This window comes from Pelophylax lessonae (assembly GCF_965119305.1).
Source record: "Pelophylax lessonae genome assembly, chromosome: 6".
Taxonomy (NCBI): domain Eukaryota; kingdom Metazoa; phylum Chordata; class Amphibia; order Anura; family Ranidae; genus Pelophylax; species Pelophylax lessonae.
In genome coordinates, this window is record NC_138773.1 from 26,101,310 (window position 1) to 26,123,215 (window position 21,906).

The window sequence follows — 21,906 nt, forward strand, 5'->3', positions numbered from 1 at the left end:
AAGTGTCAAAAATGTCAGTCAAGGGTCCGATCTGTCTGCCGCAATGTCGCAGTACTGCAAAAAAAATCGCAGATCGCCGCCATTACGCGTTAAAAAAAAAAACAACAAAAATCTTTCCCTTTGTTAGTAAACGCGATAACTTTTGCGCAAACCAATCAAAATACGCTTTTTGCGATTTTTTTTTTTACCAAACATATTTAGCATAAAACAAATTGGCCGAAAATGTTAAAAAATTTTGATTTTTACATTTTTTTGGGGGGAATTTCATATGAAAAAATTTGAAAAATATTGTTATTTTTGCAAAATTGTCGCTCTTTTTTTGTTTATAGCGCATGATCAAAAAATCGCACAGGTGATCAAATACCACCAAAAGAAAGCTCTGTTTGTGGGAAAAAAAGGACGTCAAATTCGTTTAGGTACAGCATCGTATGACCGCGCAATTGTCCGTTAATCGCAAAATAGGCCCTGGTCGGAATGGGGGTAAAATCTTCCGGGACTTAAGTGGTTAAGTGAGATTGAAATATTTTTAGCAACCAGTGCATGTCTGTGTAGAACACAGTGAGAACTGTTGCTGTTTTTTGCTACATTTCTTATTGGTGTGACAGCACCTGCCACTTTCCCAACCATTGCTTTGGCACCATCACTGCAAACATCTACACATTTGTCCCAATTTATACTGTGTGTGTCCATGAACTTCTAGATACAGTTTAATATGTTCTCACCAGTGGTATGAGTTTTCAAAGTTTCACACAGAAGCAAGTCTTCTTCAATCTGTTTGTCAAAATTATATCTAACAAAAACCAACAAAATTGAAAGTCCTGCAACATCTGTGGACTCGTCTAATTGCAGTGAGTACCTATCACATTGATGCAGTCGAGAAATTAGTTCAGTATGGATGTCATCAGCAAGATCATGAATACGGCGCAAAACTGTGTTGTTGGAAAGTGGCACAGCTTCAATTTTTTTACTCAACTTCTCACTTAAAATACATGACTATTTCTTTTGCACATGGTTTTATTAGTGATTCCCCAATTGTGTGTGCTTCTCCTGCTAGTGCTATGCGATAACTCACTCTGTAAGAAGCCTCTGTGACTTTTTCATTAGCTTTTTGAAATTTCTTGCTCATAAATTGTTTACTCTTCTGATACTCCTTTAGCTTTTGCTTAAAAAAGTCAATGTCTTTATCTTTGTACTCTGCGTGGTTTTGCTCAAAATGATTACGTAATTTAGCAGGTACTGATGAACTGTTTGGCAATATTTTATTGCAAAATACACATTGTGCTTCAGGACAATCTTCATTGCTGGCACTTGTAAATCCAAATGACAAGTAGTAAATCCAAATGACAAGTAGCTATCATCATATTTTATTTTCTTTGTTTGAGAAGAAGATTGGCTAGCATTGTGTGCTTCTCTTTTTTTTTTTTTGACTTGTCACTTGTCTCTGCTATTTGAGGAACAGTGGATACAACTATTTCAGGCATGTTTTCTGGATTTTTAGTTGTGACTTTTGTCTCAGTTTCTGTAAGTGCCAAACAGGTAGAAGTAATAATAATTTTTCTATGAAGAGTTCCCGGCTTTAACCCGCTTTCCAAATTCATGGTTGGTTATTGTAAAAAAAATAAATAAATAAAAAACACATCTCACAACCCGACTGAAAAGGATGCTGATTTTGATAACACTCTTAGGGTCCGTTCACACAGGCGGTCCGATCAGATCCGCCTGTCAGTTTTTTAGGCAGATCTGATCAGATCCTCCATGCATCCCTATGGGGCAGCAGGTGTCAGCGGAGACATGTCCGCTGACACCCGCTGCCATCCGCATCCGATCCTGTCCGTGAAATCCGGACGGATGGAAACCCTATTTTCCATCCGTCCAGGGGATCGGATAGGATCGGATGGGAGCGGACAGGCGGTCCACTCTCATCCGATTCCCCATAGAGAGCAGCGGGGCTCTAACACCTCCCTCTTTGCACACAGTGCAGAGACGGAGCTGTCATCCGCCGGCTCAGCGGGGATCGGCAGATCGATCCCCGCTGAGCAGAGCACTGTCCGCAACGGAATGCGGACCGTGTGGAAGGACCCTTAGAAAGATCGGAACTAAAGCAGGATTTTTGAGTTAGACGTGGAGCAAAAAGATTTGAACACTTTGAAAAATACAGTTAACAGTTTTTTGCCCCTCACAGAGTCATTCAATGCCCCTGACAGAGACTTTCAAGGCCCTTGACAGAGCCTTTTAATGTCCCTTAAAGAGACTTTTAATGTTCCTAACAGAGAATTGCAGTGTCCCTGAGAGAGTCTTTCAATGCCCCTCAAAGAGTCTTTCAATTCCCCTGACAGTCTTTTTATGTCCCTTACAGAGCCTTTTAATGTCCCTAACAGGGGACTGCAATGCCCCCTGACAGAGTCTTTCAATGCTCCTGACAAAGCCTTTTAATGTCCCTTACTGAGCCTTTTAATGTCCCTAGCAGAGAATTTCAATGCCCCTGACAGAGTCTTTCAATGCCCCTCAAAGAGTCTTTTAATGCCCCTAACAGAGAATTGCAATGCTCCTGACAGAGCCTTTTAATGTCCCTTAAAGAGCCTTAGAAGATAATTTCAATGTCAATAACAGAGAATTTCAATGTCCCTGACAGAGCCTTTCAATGTACCTAACAGAGAATTTCAATGTCCCTGACAGAGCCTTTCAATGTCCCTAACAGAGAATTTCAATGTCCCTGACAGAGCCTTTCTATGTCCCTAACAGAGAATTTCAATGTCCCTGACAGAGCCTTTCAATGTCCCTAACAGAGAATTTCAATGTCCCCGACAGAGAATTTCAATGTCCCTGACAGATAATTTCAATTTCCCTGACAGAGTCTTTCAATGCCCCTGACAGAGCCTTTCAATGTCCCTAACAGAGAATTTCAATGTCCCTAACAGAGAATTTCAATGTCCCTGACAGAGTCTTTCAATGTCCCAAAAGAGAATTTAAATTTTCCTGACAGAGTCATTCAACGTCCCTAACAGAGAATTTCAATGCCCCTAACAGTGAATTTCAATTGCCCTGACAGAGTCTTTCAATGCCCCTGACAGAGCCTTTAAAAGTCCCTAACAGAGAATTTCAATGTCCCTAACAGAGAATTTCAATTTCCCTGACAGAGCATTTCAATGTCCCTAACAGAGAATTTCAATGTCCCTAACAGAGAATTTCAGTGTCCCTGACAGTCTTTCAATGTTCCTAACCGAGAATTTTAATGTCCCTGACAGAGAATTCCAATGTCCCTAACAGAGCATTTTGAATGTCCCTAACAGAGAATTTCGATGTCCCTACCTAATAGAGCTTTCTGTCTGACAATAATGGAGCTTCAACAATTAAATCCACTCTCTATCACTCCTCTGCCACGAGAAAATGGCTGACTGCTGGGTGGGCTCTCTCATGGACGAGTTCAGTAAGTGGCTGGCTGATGGCAGGGCTGGCGGCAGGGCGGGATTAAGATCACGCTCCCGCCATCTCTTATGAGATTGCGGTTGCAGGATCTCTGCTGTTTCCAACCTTCCGGGAACAGCAGGTAGCAGCGGCCATCTTGGATGTGGAAAAATGCCGCGGGACCCCAATTTTGTTCTTGCGGAACACCAATTGGGAATCGCTGATCTAAAGGAAAATCTATTCCTTTTTATATACCTCTATTGCAATCTAAATAATACTTTTATATTGTTATATTGATTCACACTAACCTTTTTTTACCGGTATTCATTTCCATTCACAACGCCCAAACCCGGCCAGGGAGTGACGCAATTTTAGAAACAACAACAAGGTTGAAAATCGGCTTTTATTTCCTCATTCCGTATCTTTTATGCAATATACAATACAGGATATTACCGGACAGGCTCCTTTCCACATAGGGTGTGTTCAGTGAACCCTAAGAATACATTCTCCATAGATAAGCATTTCATCTTTTTTGCATGTCTCTCCCTTAATTATTACCTATTAAAAACAACTTTTCCAGTAAGTAGATTTTGGCAAGTATGTTCCAGGAATTGGCCTTGTGGATAAACCTGAGCTGTAGCTACTTCCCCGTTTTCATGTAAGACTTGTTTCTTAAGCACAAATTGTAAAACAATAAGCAAGCTTAAAGAAGTCTCCCAGACTTCAGTTCACAGTGCATTGTAAATAATTAGAGAGGGTAAAGATCCTAACAAGCAGCATGTAGTGACAAGGAAGTCAGTGAGCAGTATGTAGTGACAGGAAAGTCAGTGATCCGTATGAAGTGACAGGGAAGTCAGTGAGCAGTATGTAGTGTCAGGGAAGTCAGTGAGCAGTATGTAGTGACAGGGAAGTCAGTGAGCAGTATGTAGTGACAGGGAAGTCAGTGAGCAGTATGTAGGGACAGGAAAGTCAGTGAGCAGTATGTAGTGACAGGGAAGTTAGTGAGCAGTATGTAGTGAAAGGGAAGTCAGTGATCCGTATGAAGTGACAGGGAAGTCAGTGAGCAGTATGTAGTGACAGGGAAGTCAGTGAGCAGTATGTAGGGACAGGAAAGTCAGTGAGCAGTATGTAGTGAAAGGGAAGTCAGTGAGCAGTATGTAGTGAAAGGGAAGTCAGTGATCCGTATGAAGTGACAGGGAAGTCAGTGAGCAGTATGTAGTGACAGGGAAGTCAGTGAGCAGTATGTAGTGACAGGGAAGTCAGTGAGCAGTATGTAGTAACAGGGAAGTCAGTGAGCAGTATGTAGTGACAGGGAAGTCAGTGAGCTGTATGTAGTGACAGGGAAGTCAGTGAGCTGTATGTAGTGACAGGGAAGTCAGTGAGTAGTATGTAGTGACAGGGAAGTCAGTGAGCAGTATGTAGTGACAGGAAAGTCAGAGAGCAGTATGTAGTGACAGGAAAGTCAGAGAGCAGTATGTAGTGACAGGGAAGTCAGTGAGTAGTATGTAGTGACAGGGAAGTCAGTGAGCAGTATGTAGTGACAGGAAAGTCAGTGAGCAGTATGTAGTGACAGGAAAGTCAGAGAGCAGTATGTAGTGACAGGGACATCAATGAGCAGTATGTAGTGACAGGGAAGTCAGTGAGCTGTATGTAGTGACAGGGAAGTCAGTGAGCCGTATGTAGTGACAGGGAAGTCAGTGAGCAGTATGTAGTGACAGGGAAGTCAGTGAGCCGTATGTAGTGACAAGGAAGTCAGTGAGCAGTATGTAGTGACCGGGAAGTCAGTGAGTAGTATGTAGTGACAGAGAAGTCAGTGAGTAGTATGTAGTGACAGGAAAGTCAGTGAGCAGTATGTAGTGACAGAGAAGTCAGTGAGCAGTATGTAGTGATAGGGAAGTCAGTGAGCAGTATGTAGTGACAGAGAAGTCAGTGAGCAGTATGTAGTGACAGAGAAGTCAGTGAGCAGTATGTAGTGACAGGGAAGTCAGTGAGCAGTATGTAGTGACAGGGAAGTCAGTGAGCCGTATGTAGTGACAAGGAAGTCAGTGAGCAGTATGTAGTGGCAGGAAAGTCAGTGAGCAGTATGTAGTGACAGGAAAGTCAGTGAGCAGTATGTAGTGACCGAGGAGTCAGTGAGTAATATGTAGTGACAGGAAAGTCAGTGAGCAGTATGTAGTGACAGGGAAGTCAGTGAGCAGTATGTAGTGACAGGGAAGTCAGTGAGCAGTATGTAGTGACAGGGAAGTCAGTGAGCAGTATGTAGCGACAGGGAATTCAGTGAGCCGTATGTAGCGACAGGGAAGTCAGTGAGCAGTATGTAGTGACAGGGAAGTCAGTGAGCAGTATGTAGTGACAGAGAAGTCAGTGAGCAGTATGTAGTGAAAGGGAAGTCAGTGATCCGTATGAAGTGACAGGGAAGTCAGTGAGCAGTATGTAGTGACAGGGAAGTCAGTGAGCAGTATGTAGTGACAGAGAAGTCAGTGAGCAGTATGTAGTGAAAGGGAAGTCAGTGATCCGTATGTAGTGACAGGGAAGTCAGTGAGCAGTATGTAGTGACAGGGAAGTCAGTGAGCAGTATGTAGTGACAGGGAAGTCAGTGAGCTGTATGTAGTGACAGGGAAGTCAGTGAGCTGTATGTAGTGACAGGGAAGTCAGTGAGTAGTATGTAGTGACAGGGAAGTCAGTGAGTAGTATGTAGTGACAGGAAAGTCAGTGAGCAGTATGTAGTGACAGGGACATCAATGAGCAGTATGTAGTGACAGGGAAGTCAGTGAGCTGTATGTAGTGACAGGGAAGTCAGTGAGCCATATGTAGTGACAAGGAAGTCAGTGAGCAGTATGTAGTGACAAGGAAGTCAGTGAGCTGTATGTAGTGACAAGGAAGTCAGTTAGCAGTATGTAGTGACAGGAAAGTCAGTGAGTAGTATATAGTGACCGGGAAGTCAGTGAGTAGTATGTAGTGACAGAGAAGTCAGTGAGTAGTATGTAGTGACAGGAAAGTCAGTGAGCAGTATGTAGTGACAGAGAAGTCAGTGAGCAGTATGTAGTGATAGGGAAGTCAGTGAGCAGTATGTAGTGACAGAGAAGTCAGTGAGCAGTATGTAGTGACAGGGAAGTCAATGAGCAGTATGTAGTGACAGGGAAGTCAGTGAGCCGTATGTAGTGACAAGGAAGTCAGTGAGCAGTATGTAGTGGCAGGAAAGTCAGTGAGCAGTATGTAGTGGCAGGAAAGTCAGTGAGCAGTATGTAGTGACAGGGAAGTCAGTGAACAGTATGTAGTGACAGGGAAGTCAGTGAGCAGTATGTAGTGACCGAGGAGTCAGTGAGTAATATGTAGTGACAGGGAAGTCAGTGAGCAGTATGTAGTGACAGGAAAGTCAGTGAGCAGTATGTAGTGACAGGGAAGTCAGTGAGCAGTATGTAGTGACAGGGAAGTCAGTGAGCAGTATGTAGTGACAGGGAAGTCAGTGAGCAGTATGTAGCGACAGGGAATTCAGTGAGCCGTATGTAGCGACAGGGAAGTCAGTGAGCAGTATGTAGTGACAGGGAAGTCAGTGAGCTGTATGTAGTGTCAGGGAAGTCAGTGAGCAGTATGTAGTGACAGGGAAGTCAGTGAGCAGTATGTAGTGACCGAGGAGTCAGTGAGTAATATGTAGTGACAGGGAAGTCAGTGAGCTGTATGTAGTGTCAGGGAAGTCAGTGAGCAGTATGTAGTGACAGGGAAGTCAGTGAGCAGTATGTAGTGACCGAGGAGTCAGTGAGTAATATGTAGTGACAGGGAAGTCAGTGAGCAGTATGTAGTGACAGGAAAGTCAGTGAGCAGTATGTAGTGACAGGGAAGTCAGTGAGCAGTATGTAGTGACAGGGAAGTCAGTGAGCAGTATGTAGCGACAGGGAATTCAGTGAGCCGTATGTAGCGACAGGGAATTCAGTGAGCCGTATGTAGCGACAGGGAATTCAGTGAGCCGTATGTAGCGACAAGGAAGTCAGTGAGCAGTATGTAGTGACAAGGAAGTCAGTGAGCTGTATGTAGTGACAAGGAAGTCAGTTAGCAGTATGTAGTGACAGGAAAGTCAGTGAGTAGTATATAGTGACCGGGAAGTCAGTGAGTAGTATGTAGTGACAGAGAAGTCAGTGAGTAGTATGTAGTGACAGGAAAGTCAGTGAGCAGTATGTAGTGACAGAGAAGTCAGTGAGCAGTATGTAGTGATAGGGAAGTCAGTGAGCAGTATGTAGTGACAGAGAAGTCAGTGAGCAGTATGTAGTGACAGAGAAGTCAGTGAGCAGTATGTAGTAACAGGGAAGTCAGTGAGCAGTATGTAGTGACAGGGAAGTCAGTGAGCAGTATGTAGTGGCAGGAAAGTCAGTGAGCAGTATGTAGTGACAGTAAAGTCAGTGAGCAGTATGTAGTGACAGGGAAGTCAGTGAACAGTATGTAGTGACAGGGAAGTCAGTGAGCAGTATGTAGTGACCGAGGAGTCAGTGAGTAATATGTAGTGACAGGGAAGTCAGTGAGCAGTATGTAGTGACAGGAAAGTCAGTGAGCAGTATGTAGTGACAGGAAAGTCAGTGAGCAGTATGTAGTGTCAGGGAAGTCAGTGAGCAGTATGTAGTGACAGGGAAGTCAGTGAGCAGTATGTAGTGACAGGGAAGTCAGTGAGCAGTATGTAGTGACAGGGAAGTCAGTGAGCAGTATGTAGTGACAGGGAAGTCAGTGAGCAGTATGTAGTGACAGGGAAGTCAGGGAGCAGTATGTAGTGACAGGGAAGTCAGTGAGTAGTATGTAGTGACAGGGAAGTCAGTGAGCTGTATGTAGTGTCAGGGAAGTCAGTGAGCAGTATGTAGTGACAGGGAAGTCAGTGAGCAGTATGTAGTGACCGAGGAGTCAGTGAGTAATATGTAGTGACAGGGAAGTCAGTGAGCAGTATGTAGTGACAGGAAAGTCAGTGAGCAGTATGTAGTGACAGGGAAGTCAGTGAGCAGTATGTAGTGACAGGGAAGTCAGTGAGCAGTATGTAGCGACAGGGAATTCAGTGAGCCGTATGTAGCGACAGGGAAGTCAGTGAGCAGTATGTAGTGACAGGGAAGTCAGGGAGCAGTATGTAGTGACAGGGAAGTCAGTGAGTGGTATGTAGTGACAGGGAAGTCAGTGAGCAGTATGTAATGACAGGGAAGTCAGTGAGTAGTATTTAGTGACAGGGAAGTCAGTGAGCAGTATGTAATGAAAGGGAAGTCAGTGAGCAGTATTTAGTGACAGGGAAGTCAGTGAGCAGTATGTAATGACAGGGAAATCAGTGAGCAGTATGTAGTGGCAGGGAAGTCAGTGAGTGGTATGTAGTGACAGGGAAGTCAGTGAGCTGTATGTAGTGTCAGGGAAGTCAGTGAGCAGTATGCAATGGCAGTGAGTAGTATGTAATGACAGGGACGTCAGTGAGCAGTATGTAGTGTCAGGGAAGTCAGTGAGCAGTATGTAGTGTCAGGGAAGTCAGTGAGCAGTATGTAGTGACAGCAAAGTCAGTGAGCAGTATGTAATGGCAGTGAGTAGTATGTAATGACAGGGAAGTCGGTGAGCAGTATGTAGTGACAGGGAAGTCAGTGAGCAGTATGTAGTGACAGGGAAGTCATTGAGTAGTATGTAATGACAGGTTTATTATAGTGGCAGGTCTGGGTAGTATAGTGGCAGGTTTGGGCCTCATACTGGCAGGTCTGGGTAGTATAGGGTATTACAGTGGCAGGTTTGGGTATTATATGGTATTAAAGTGGCATGTTTGGGTATTATAGTGGCAGGTTTGGTATTATAGTAGCAGGTTAGGGTAGAATAGGGATTATAGTGGCAGGTCTGGGTAGTATAGAGCATTATAGTGGCAGGTAGTGATGAGCCGAATACGACTCCCCCCCCCCCCGGTTTGGTTCGCACCAGAACACCGCGAACAGAGGATAAGTTCGTTCGAACAAACGAACGCTATTGAAGTCTATGGGACTTGAACCTCGAAAATCAAACAGCCTCATTATGAAGGCTTAAATGCAAGTAATTGCCCCAAAAAAGTGTATGGGGGCCTGGGTACTGACCTGGGGAACATGTAGCTATGAAAATGTTTTTTTTTTTAAACGATCGTTTTTAACTACCTCAATACTGGGCACTTAAACCCCCTTCCTTCCCAGATCAATTTTCATCTTTTAGCGCTGTTGCATTTTGAATGACAATTGCGCGGTCATGCAACATTGTACCTAAACCAAATTTGTGTCATTTTTTCCCCACAAATAGAGCTTTCTTTTGGTGGTATTTGATCACTGCCAGGTTTTTTCTTTTTTGGTGCACAAATAAAAAAACACAGAAAAGTTTGAAAAAAAAAAAAAGTTTTTTTGTTTAGGTTATAAAATTTTGTGAATAGATACGTTTTTTCCTGCACAGATGAGCACTGATGACGCCGCACTGACAGGCACTGATGAGGAGACACTGATTGGGTGGCACTGATGGGGTGGCACTGATGGGGTGGCACTGATATGCAGCACTGATGGGCACTGATAGGTAGCACTGATATGCAGCACTGATGGGCACTGATATGTGGCACTGATAGATAGCACTGATATGTAGCATTGGTGGGCACTGATAGGCAGCGCTGATGGGCACTGATAGGCAGCACTGATGGGCACTGATCGGCGGCACTGATGGGCACTGATGGGCACTGATAGGTGGCAATGATGGGCGGCACTGATTGGCACTGATGGGGGGCACTGATGGGCACTGATGGGGGGCACTGATGGGCACTGATAGGCAGCACTGGTGGGCAATAATGGGCACTGGTGGGTGGCACTGGTGGATGGCAATAACGGGCACTGGTGGGCAGCACTGATATATGGCATTGGTGGGCAGCACTGATAGGAGGGCACTACTGGCAGGCTGTTTGCCATCCCTGGTGGCCATGGGTGGGCATCCCTGGTGGCTCTAGTGGCACCCCACCTCCCCCAGGGCTGCACTGGTAATCAATGTTCTGATTACCAGCACAGACCCCCCCTGTGATCAGTGAGTACTTAGAAATACTCACTGATCACTCCAGCTCCAGTATCGATCCTCTTCTCCTCCACCCTGACAGGATCTGTCAGGGAGGAGAAAAGATCGAAGCCGTTACAACGGCTGTATTTACATTGCATGACGGCTGTGATTGGACACAGCCGTCATGTGATCAGGAGGGCCAATCACAGGGCCCTCCTGACGCATCTTGTTGCGCTGTGTCCGTGTATGTACAATGGCCGGGTGGGAGGTGGTTAAAGGAGCACTGATTTACTGATTTTAATGAGGCTTAAAGTGAAACTATAAAAATGAAAAATTCCTTCAAATATCGTGCCTGGGGGGGTCCCCTGAATGTACCTGTAAAGAAGTGCATCCCTACAATGTATGTAGCCTGCTGCAGCAATACTGATATTTCTAAAGCAAAAAAATGTCATATATATATATATATATATATATATACATACAAATTTCTAATCGCATGTACTTGTCATACAGGTGCAGAAGAATTGAGCCTTGTTTGTTGATGGTGCCTTAACACCATAACCAAGGCCTCAGAATTACTCTTGCTGGGTGCAGGAACGGGACCTGCTGGTAAGAATTCCATACAAATTTGAAATTGCATGTGCTATACAAGTGCCAAAAATTGGGCCTTTGCCGTAGGTGGTGCCTGAACACCGTAACCAAGGCCTCGCAGTTACTCTTGCTGGGAGCAGGAACGGCACTTGCTGGTAAGAATTCCATACAAATTTGAAATTGCATGTGTAACAGATCCCCAATACTTGGACCAAGTATTTCTGTCTTAGGTCTCCAGAATCTCACGTGATGCAATGACCTGGCCCCTCAATTCCCCCCAAACATCAGCCGAAGCTTGATGAAAGGTAAAAAAAAGACAATTTATTCACCAACTCACTTCCAATATATACAGTCTCATGAATTTGATTTCATTATCATATGCAAATGTAATTATATTCAGAACATAGTTAACATACCTTGGCCTTCTGGAAAAAGACAATAGGTGAATGAGACTGCAACATTATCATAATTAATTCAACAAACAACAAGCCCAAAACATAGCCAAATACGCATTACTAGAAGTGTGAACACACTTCACATCTAAACAGATGAAAGCATAAGACATAGGCTCTCAGACTGCCCGTCTCCATTTTCAACACACCTTATAATAACTGTCAATACACATCCCCACAGTAGACGTCATTAGCATCTCTTTAGTCTCTCAATGTGTGGAGAAGTCCTCTGCTGCAACAGGCAGTTTTAGGCCTGTAACATTGATCCCAGTCTGAGTCTGTATCTTGGGGAGACATGGATTGGAGTCCAAAGCAACACTACTCCCATGGTCCTCCAGCATATACCCCCACACAGAGGTGCACTCCCCTACAAGCCAAGGCCCATAGTCCATGGCCAGGAGGCTGGCCTCCACACTCCTCCAGTAGCCCGTGGCGAACGTCCCAGCAAATGGGTGTTCGTCACAGCATGTACTACACAGGTGCCAAAAATTGGGCCTTTGGTGTTGGTGGTGCCTGAACACCGTAAACCCTCAGTTAGCAGGGCACAGGGACAGGGCCTGCTGTTAAAAATGACATACAACATTTAAATTGTATGCACCTGTCATACAAGTGCAGAAAAATTAGGCCTTGGAGGTTGGTAGTGGCATAAACCAAAAAACATTGTTGGAAGCTAGCAGAATAAAGGTAGAGGAATAGGATAGACAGCATATGCAGTCTTCAAGGGATGGCAGACCCCTAGCAAATTCAATCAGTTACATCAGCATCAGGGGCCTGATAGCTCTTGTTGATCCAGGACTGGTTCATTTTGATAAAAGTCAGCTGGTCAACAGAGTCTGTGGACAGACGTACTCTTTTGTCCGTCACAAAACCTCCAGCAGCATTGAACGCCTGTTCGGAAAGCACGTTGGAAGCAGGACAGGCCAGTAGCTCTATTGCATATTGAGCAAGTTCTGGCCAGTGGTTCATCCTCAAGACCCAGTAAGCCAGTGGATACGCAACTGGAAAAGTCTTTAAGTCTGCTCTTGCACCTAGATAATCATGCACCATATGATTGAGATGCTGCCGATGGTTGCTTAACCCTAACAGCCCTGGGTGCTGCTGAGGACAAAAGAACTGTTTAAAGGCATCGGTCAGCCGGCCGCCTTCTCCACCATTCCTCCTTTGGCTGAACGATGCCTCAGAAACACGTCCGGAGAATGTTGACCTCCCAGTGTCTGGAAAGGCAGTAAACAAATTTTTTTTCAAGGCCTCCTCAAGGTGAATTATCCTCTGCTCCCTCTGCGAAGGCAGGATGAGCTCTGCAACTTTACCCTTGTAATGTGGATCAAGAAGGGTTGCCAATCAGTAATTATGCCTCTCCTTGATAGCACGAATCCTCGGGTCCTTTTGCAGGCTTTGCAGAATCAGGGAGCCCATGCAATGTAAGTTGCAGGAGGCATGAGCTTCTGGGTCACTAAGGATGACATTGTCCGCAGGAGCAACCTCTCCCCAACCACGTACAACTCCTGCGGTTTTTGGGGAATCAAAACCATCCCTTGAAGACTTCTGTATGCTGTCCTCTTCCTCTACATCCATGCTGCCAAAATCCTCCTCCTCCTCTTCCCCCTGTGTGTTTTGTGGCCCTGCAGGAATGATATCTGCATAAAGGGGGCCTTGTGAGGAAAGGAAGACCTCCTCTTCCTGCCGCTGTTCTGCCTCAAGTGCCCTGTCCATGATTCCACACAGCGTGTGCTCCAGCAGGTAGACTAGCGGGATAGTGTCACTGATGCATGCATCGTCCGGCTCACTATCCTTGTGGCCTCCTCAAATGGTGACATGACGATGCATGCATCCTTAATCAAAAGTCACTGGCGTGGCAAAAAAAAAAAAAGCTCCCCTGACCCTGTCCTTGTGCCATACTCACACAGGTACTCATTGATGACCCTCTGCTGCATGTGCATCTGCTGCAGCATTGCCAACATTGAGTTCCACCTGGTGGGCATGTCACAAATGAGGTGGTTGGTGGGCAGGTTGAATTCCCGTTGAATGTCAGATAAGCGAGCACTGGCATTGAACGAACGGCAGAAATGGCCACAGACTTTCCAGGCCTGCCTCCGGAGATCTTGGAAGCCCGGGTATCTGCTCAAGAAACGCTGCACCACCAGATTCATAAAATGTGCCAAGCATGGAACATGTGTCAAGCGTCCCTGTCAGAGGGCGGAGAGAAGGTTGGTGCCATTATCACATATAACCATTCCTGGCTCAAGCTGTCGTGGCGTCAACCATCTCTGAGCCTGCCCCTGCAGAGCTCACAGAATCTCTGCACTGGTGTGACTCCTATCCCCTAGACAGACCAACTGAAGCACAGCCTGGCATCTTTTAGCCCGACTGCTTGCGTAGCCCCTTGAATGCTTAGAAAACACTGCTGCTGCAGAGGAGAATTGAGCAGAAGAGGACATGGAGGAGGAGGAGGAGGATGAGGAGGTGGTGGAGTAGCCAGATGTGGCAGAACCAGCACCAGCTTTTTTGAGGCGTGGTGGCAAAACAAGCTGCAACACCGAACCTTGTCCTGCATCCTTTCCAGCTGCCAGCAGAGTTACCCAGTGCACCGTGAAAGAAATGTAATGTCCCTGTCTATGCCTCCTGGACCAAGAGTCAGCAATAATGTGCACCTTCCTGCTAACCTCTTTGTCCAACAAGGCCAAAACACTACTTTCCACATGACGGTAGAGAGCCAGAATGGCCTTATGCGAAAAGAAATGCCTTTTTGGGACCTGCCACTGTGGTGCAGCACAGAGGCGTAACCTTCAGGGCCCTGATGCAAGAAACTATAAAGGGCCCCCCAGACCCCTGGCCGGGGCTCTTACCTTCAAGCCCAGGGCTCTTCCCACTAATCCTGGGGCTCTTTACACTGGTTGCATGGCCTTTTATTACGGTCCCGCAGCAGGATTCTTTCACAGGTTCTGCAGTGGGCCCCCTTCCTGCAATCTTGTGGGCCCCCTTCCTGCAATCTTGGGGCCTCCCCACAGTGGTGCAATGCCAGGATCCGGTCGCAAGTGTGACCTTTGCGATCCTGGAAGTTCACCCACTGGTTTGCTACCGGGCCCCCTGGAGCATGGGGCCCGGTAGCGATTGCAACCCCTGCATCCCCTGTAGTTACGCCCCTGGTGCAGCACATTCCAAAAATTTGCAAAAGGGAGCCGAGTCTACCAGATGAAAAGGCAGCAACTGTAATGCTAGCAATTTGGCCAAGCTAGCATTAAGACGCTGAGCATTAGGGATGATCGAACGGTTCGGGTCCACCATCGGTTCGGCCCGAACATTGGGTGTTCGAGGTTCGGCCGAATTTAGAACTTTTTGCCCAAAAAGTTCGGAATTCCGCAACCAGAACCGCCCAAAATGCAATGCTTCAGGAAATGGGCTTTAAAAGCCCGTAATTGGACCAGAACCATTAGCAAAAGCCAATTGAGGGGGCAGAAGAATGCTAGGAATGTGATTGGAGTGACTAGGGGGTCCCTAGACCAATCATTAGTGAATACGCCCCCCAGTATATAAGATCGCCCCCGCCATATTCCTAGCATTGTTATACTGGACATGGAAGAGAGTGGAAGCAGTTCTGTTCATTTTACTTTAAAAGTGTCATTTAGCTAATTTTTAGTGTGAGGAAAGCATTTTTTATGCTGCAGGGGCTGCCACTGCCAGTGCTTTTTTGAGGACATGTTTGATGTCAGACATGACATCTGAACATGTGTATAGGGGGTATATATACACATATATGTCTGTATATATACCCCTAGACATATATAGGTGTGATAGTAGCAGAAATAAATGCTTGCGCTAATGAAATCATTTACAGTAATATATTTCTGCAACTATCACACCTATATATGTCTAGGGGTATATATTCAGACATATATGTGTATATATACCCCCTATACACATGTTCAGATGTTTTGCCTGCCTCAAAAGAACCCAAAAAAATGCCAAAAAAACGCTAGCGTCCAAAAAAAAAAATGCCCAGGTGTGTTTTTGCTGGCATTTTTAGGGGGGTTTTGGAGGCAGGCAAAACATCTGAACTTGTGTATAGTGGTGTATATACACACATCCATATATTTATATACACACCTAGACATATATAGGTGTGATAGTAGCAGAAATATATGCTTGCGCTAATGAAATCATTTACAGTAATATATTTCTGCTACTATCACACCTATATATGTCTAGGTGTCTATATAAATATATGTATGTGTGTAAGTTCAGATGTTTTGCCTGCCTCAAAAGAACCCAAAAAAATGCCAAAAAAAACGCTAGCGTCAAAAAAAAAAATGCCCAGGTGTGTTTTTGCTGGCATTTTTTGGGGGGGTTTTGGAGGCAGGCAAAACATCTGAACTTGTGCACAGTACCACTATACACAAGTTCAGATGTTTTTCCTGACTGCAAAGAACCCAAAAAAATGCCTGCTTTGAAACCGGCAAGGTGTGGAGAGAAGCTAACCCCCTGAGCTGAAAGTTTTCTAATACAAACAATCCTTTTTTTTTATGGTTCTGGACATGCTACAGAGCTGAAACTTCACAGGTACACATTTTAGACCCCCCAGACACAAAATCACACAAAAAAGTTCTTAAAAATTGTAATTTTTGATAAAAAAGACAATTATTGAAAAAAAAAAAAAGAGATTTTTTGATTTTTAGATCTGGGGGGTCTAAAAGGTGTACCTGTGAAGTTTCAGCTCTGTAGCATGTCCAGAACCATAAAAAAAAGATTGTTTGTATTAGAAAACTTTCAGGACAGGAGGTTGGCTTCTCTGCTGTAACACCTTGCCGGTTTAATAGAAGGCATTTTTTTGGGTTCTTTGCAGTCAGGAAAAACATCTGAACTTGTGTATAGTGGTACTGTGCACAAGTTCTGATGTTTTGCCTGCCTCCAAAAACCCCCAAAAAATGCCAGCAAAAACACACCTGGGCATTTTTTTTTTTGACGCTAGCGTTTTTTTTGGCATTTTTTGGGGTTCTTTTGAGGCAGGCAAAACATCTGAACTTGTGTATAGTGGTATATATACACACATACATATATTTATATAGACACCTAGACATATATAGGTGTGATAGTAGCAGAAATATATTACTGTAAATGATTTCATTAGCGCAAGCATATATTTCTGCTACTATAAAAAAAGATCATATAGGTGTTAAAGTTAAAGGAGGGTCCCGACCCACATCCCTGTTCTACTGAAAAAGTATCTTTTTTTTTTTTTCATGGTTCTGGACATGCTACAGAGCTGAAACTTCACATGCACACCTTTTAGACCCCCCAGATACTAAATCCAAAATCTTTTTTTTTTTTTTTTTTTAATTTTTTCAATAATTGGCTTTTTTATCAAAAATGACAATTTTTAAGAACTTTTTTTGTGTGATTCATAGTTAATGGGGTATGACCCAGAACCCTGGGCACTTTTTAGGGGCGTTTATTGGGTTTTTTAGGGCTTAAAAATGGTGTTTTTTGATTACCGAAGTTCGGGTCCCATTGATTTCAATGGGGTTCTGAAATCCGGGCCGAACTTTCGGGAAGTTCGGATGTTCTGGCCGAACCGAACTTTTCAAAAGTTCGATCATCCTTACTGAGAATGTGGATGGCTGGGACAGTATTTGAGCAGTTCAAATACTGGGGTAGTGAGATTTGCCTGCTGCTCAAATCAAGCAGTGGTGTACTGCTAGCAGATTGAGAAGGCATGAGGTATAGTAGGGTTAGAGATCGCAGGAGGAGGAGCAAGGTGATGTATGCTTGTTTTGATCTGGTGCCTCTTTCAGGTGCTGTTGCCAACGGACTGCATGGCAGGTCATCATATGCCTTGTCAAGCATGTGGTGCCCAAGCGGCTGGTGTTCTGGCAAAGCTTGATCTGCTTTAGACAGAGTTTGTAAACAGCAACGCTGCAGTCTAATGCACAGATGCTGAAAACAGCCCACACTAATGAACTTTTTGGAGTCCGCAGGGATTTTGCAGCACCCTGCATCTGTGGAGCTCTGTGCTGTGACGCAATAGGTTGGCTACTGCTATGGCGGCCCCTAGAGCACATCCTGCCTTGTTGGAGTTGTGCGCCCTCCTCATCCTCCCTCTCCTCCTCCTCTATCCTGTCAGGCACCCAAGTACACTCAGTGACCTCATCATCCCCTCCCTCCTCGTCACTGGAGCAAACTTGGCAATATGCTTCATCTGTGGCAACATGACTGCTGGTTTCTTGTCCGTCATTGTCACCCCCTCTCTCTAGGCTCACGTTATTCCTTTCATCAACCTGGGAACCAACATCACAGGTTTGAAATTGCTGCACATCCTCCAGGAGCATGTCATTGACACTATGATCGAATAGTTCAGGTGACTCCTCCGTGCATGATGGTGGGGCGACTGAATGAGTAGCTGTGGAGAAGAAGCCTGTGGAACGGGCCGCTTTGGGAGCTGCGTTTGAAGGCAAACTACTGGGCGCGTGGGTGTCAGAGGAAGATGATGACGGCTTCTTGATCATCTCCACCTACTCTTCCACATGTTGTGGCTGAATAGCACGGGCAGCACCGGAAATAAAGGACAGGCGTGCCCGCCTGCAGAGGGTTCACTATGTCGACTGTGACCACCACTTTTCATAATGGACACAGAGGCTGCTTGCCCTCTTTTCATGTCCTGTGAGCGTTGGCCTCTCCTTGTCAGCCTTTCAGACATGATGTTGATACAGATCAATATAGGGTATACGCAACTGACCAATAGATACTCAATGACCTGATATGATGGAATTGATAGCGCTATAGATGAGCTGTGGTGGTTATAAATGTACGCAAGTGACCAATTAACAATGATCACTGATATCTGTTGTAATCTTTAATCCTATAGATGGATGATCTGTGATGTTCATAGAATGTTCCACAACTGACCAATAAATACTCTGACTGATATCTGAAGTTATCTATATCAAATAGGTCTGTGGATATTATAGAATGTTCCACAACTGACCAATGAATACTCTGACTGATATCTGAGGTGCTCTATAATCAAATTGGTCTGTGAATATTATGGAATGTTCCACAACTGACCATTGAATACTGTGACTGATATCTGAACTGATCTATAATCAAATAGGTCTGTGAATATTATAGAATGTTCCACAACTGACCACTGAATAATTTGAATGATATCTGAAGTAATCTATAATCAAATAGATCTGTGAATATTATAGAATGTTCCACCGCTGACCAATGAATACTCTAACTGATATTTGAAGTGATATATAATCAAATAGGTCTGTGAATATTATAGAATGTTCCACCACTGACCAATGAATACTCTGACTGATATCTGAAGTGATCTATAACCCTATAGGTCTGTGATGATTATAGAATGTTCCACAATTGACCAATGAATACTCTGAATGATATCTGAATAATCTATAATCAAATAGGTCTGTGAATATTATGGAATGTTCCACAACTGACCAATGAATACTCTGATTGATATCTGAAGTGATCTATAATCAAATAGATCTGTGAATATTATAGAATGTTCCACCACTGAACAACGAATACTCTGACTGATATCTGAACTGATCTATAATCAAATAGGTCTGTGAATATTATAGAATGTTCTACCACTGACCAATGAATACTCTGACTGATATTTGAAGTGATCTATAATCAAATAGGTCTGAGAATATTATAGAATGTTCCACAAGTGACCAATGAATGCTCTGAATGATATCTGAACTGATCTATAATCAAATAGGTCTGTGAAAATTATAGAATGTTCCAAAACTAACCAATGAATACTGTGACAGATATCTAAAGTGATCTATAATCAAATAGGTCTGTGAATATGATAGAATGTTCCAGCACTGACCAATGAATACTTTGAATGATATCTGAAGTGATCTATAATCAAATAGGTTTGTGAATATTATAGAATGTTCCACAACTGACCAATGAATATTCTGACAGAGATCTAAAGTGATCTATAATCAAATAGGTCTGTGAATATGATAGAATGTTCCACCACTGACCAATGAATACTTTGAATGATATCTGAAGTGATCTATAATCAAATAGGTCTGTGAATATTATAGAATGTTCCACCACTGACCGATGAACAATACTTTGACTGGTATCTGACGTTAAAAAAGAAAGCTCTCCCTACCTCACACAGGAACCTGGCCCTCCCTACACTGCTAGAAATGTCTCTGCACTGTCTTACAAACTCCAAAAAAACCTACTCTCTCCCTGCCTCAATCGCATGCCTATCCCTGTCTCATCGCCCGCACAATGACCCTACACCCTGCGGCTGCACATTTGTTCGTCATTCGACGAACGATGTTTGAGTCTAACTTACCTTCCACTCGAAGCTCATCCCTAGTGGCAGGTTTGGGTAGTATTGGGCATTATAGTGGCAGGTCTGGATAGTATAGGGTATTACAGTGGCAGGTCTGGATAGTATAGGGTATTATAGTGGCAGGTCTGGATAGTATAGGGTATTATAGTGGCAGGTTTGGAAATTATAGTGGCAGGTTTGGGTAGTATAGGGTATTATAGTGGCAGGTCTGGATAGTATAGGGTATTATAGTGGCAGGTCTGGATAGTATAGGGTATTATAGTGGCAGGTCTGGATAGTATAGGGTATTATAGTGGCAGGTTTTGGGCATTATAGTGGCAGATCTCTGCGGTTTCCGACCTTCCGGGAACAGCCGGTAGCGGCGGCCATCTTGGATGTGGGAAAATGCCACGGAACCCCAATTTTGTTCTAGCGGGACCATAGTGTTTCGCAGAACACCAATTTGGAATCGCTGATCTAAAAGAAAATCTACCGTATTCCTTTTTATATACCTCTACTGCTACCAAAATAATAATGTTCTGTTATTATATTGATTCACATTTATCTGACCTTTTTTTTACCAGTATTCACTTCCATTCACCACGCCCAAACCTGGCCAGGGAGTGACACAATAATTGAAACAACAAGGTTGAAAATCGTCTTTTATTTCCTCATTCTGTATCTTTTATGCAATATACAATACAGGATATTACTGGTTCTGTCTGCCCATGAGGTGTTACTATACAAGAACAGGCTCCTTTCCACATAGGGTGTGTTCAGTGAACCCTAAGAATACATTCTCCATACATAAGCATTTCATCTTTTTTGCATGTTTCTCCCTTAATTATTACTTATTAAAAACAACTTTTCCAGTAAGTAGATTATGGCGTAAGTATGTTCCAGGAATTGGCCTTGTGGATAAACCTGAGCTGTAGCTACTTTACCTTTTTCAATGTAAGACTTGTTTCTTAAGCACAAACTGTAAAACAATAAGCAACTTAAAGAAGTCTCCCAGACTTCAGTTCAAAAAGCATTGCAAGTAATTTGAGAGGGTAAAGATCCTAACAAGCAGTATGTAGTGACAGGGAAGTCAGCGAGCAGTATGTAGTGACAGGGAAGTCAGTGAGCAGTATGTAGTGACAGGGAAGTCAGTGAGCAGTATGCAGTGACAGGGAAGTCAGTGAGCAGTATGTAGGGACAGGAAATCAGTGAGCAGTATGTAGTGACAGGGAAGTCAGTGAGCAGTATGTAGTGACAGGGCAGTCAGTGAGCAGTATGTAGTGACAGGGAAGTCAGTGAGCAGTATGTAGTGACAGGGAAGTCAGTGAGCAGTATGTAGTGACAGGGAAGTCAGTGAGCAGTATGTAGTGACAGGGAAGTCAGTGAGCAGTATGTAATGACAGGGAAGTCAGTGAGCAGTATGTAGTGACAGGGAAGTCAGTGAGCAGTATGTAGTGTCAGGGAAGTCAGTGAGCAGTATGTAATGACAGGGCAGTCAGTGAGCAGTATGTAGTGAAAGGGAAGTCAGTGAGCAGTATGTAGTGTCAGGGAAGTCAGTGAGCAGTATGTAGTGACAGGGAAGTCAGTGAGCAGTATGTAGTGACAGGGAAGTCAGTGAGCAGTATCTAATGACAGGTTTATTATAGTAACAGGTCTGGGTAGTATAGTGGCAGGTTTGGGCATTATAGTGGCAGGTCTCGGTAGTATATGGTACTATACTGGCAGGTCTGGGTAGTATAGGGCATTTTAGTGGTAGGTTTGGACATTATAGTGGCAGGTTTGGGTAGTACTGGGTGTTATAGTGGCAGGTCTGAGTAGTATAGGGCATTATAGTAGCAGGTTTCGGTAGTATAGGGTGTTATAGTGGCAGGTTTTGGTAGTATAGGGATTATAATGGCAGGTCTGGGTAGTATAGGGCATTATAGTGGCAGGTTTGGACATTATAGTGGCAGGTTTGGGTAGTATTAGGGATTATAGTGGTAGGTTTGGGTAGTATAGGGTATAATAGTGGCAGGTCTGGATAGTACATGGTGTTATAGTGGCAGGTTTTGGTAGTATAGGGATTATTGTGACACGTCTGGGTAGTATAGGGCAATATAGTGGCAGGTTTGGGCATTATAGTGGCAGGTCTGAGTAGTATAG

The 21,906-nt window shown here is 44.1% G+C and overlaps 1 protein-coding gene across 1 annotated transcript in view; it reads left to right on the forward strand.

Moving 5' to 3' along the window:
- The window catches only part of LOC309557644 (F-box only protein 44-like), a gene marked incomplete at both ends in the record, with an annotated part of 100,665 nt that overhangs the window by 45,344 nt on the left and 33,415 nt on the right, over positions 1-21,906 (forward strand). The gene's annotated exons all lie outside the window — the stretch shown is intronic.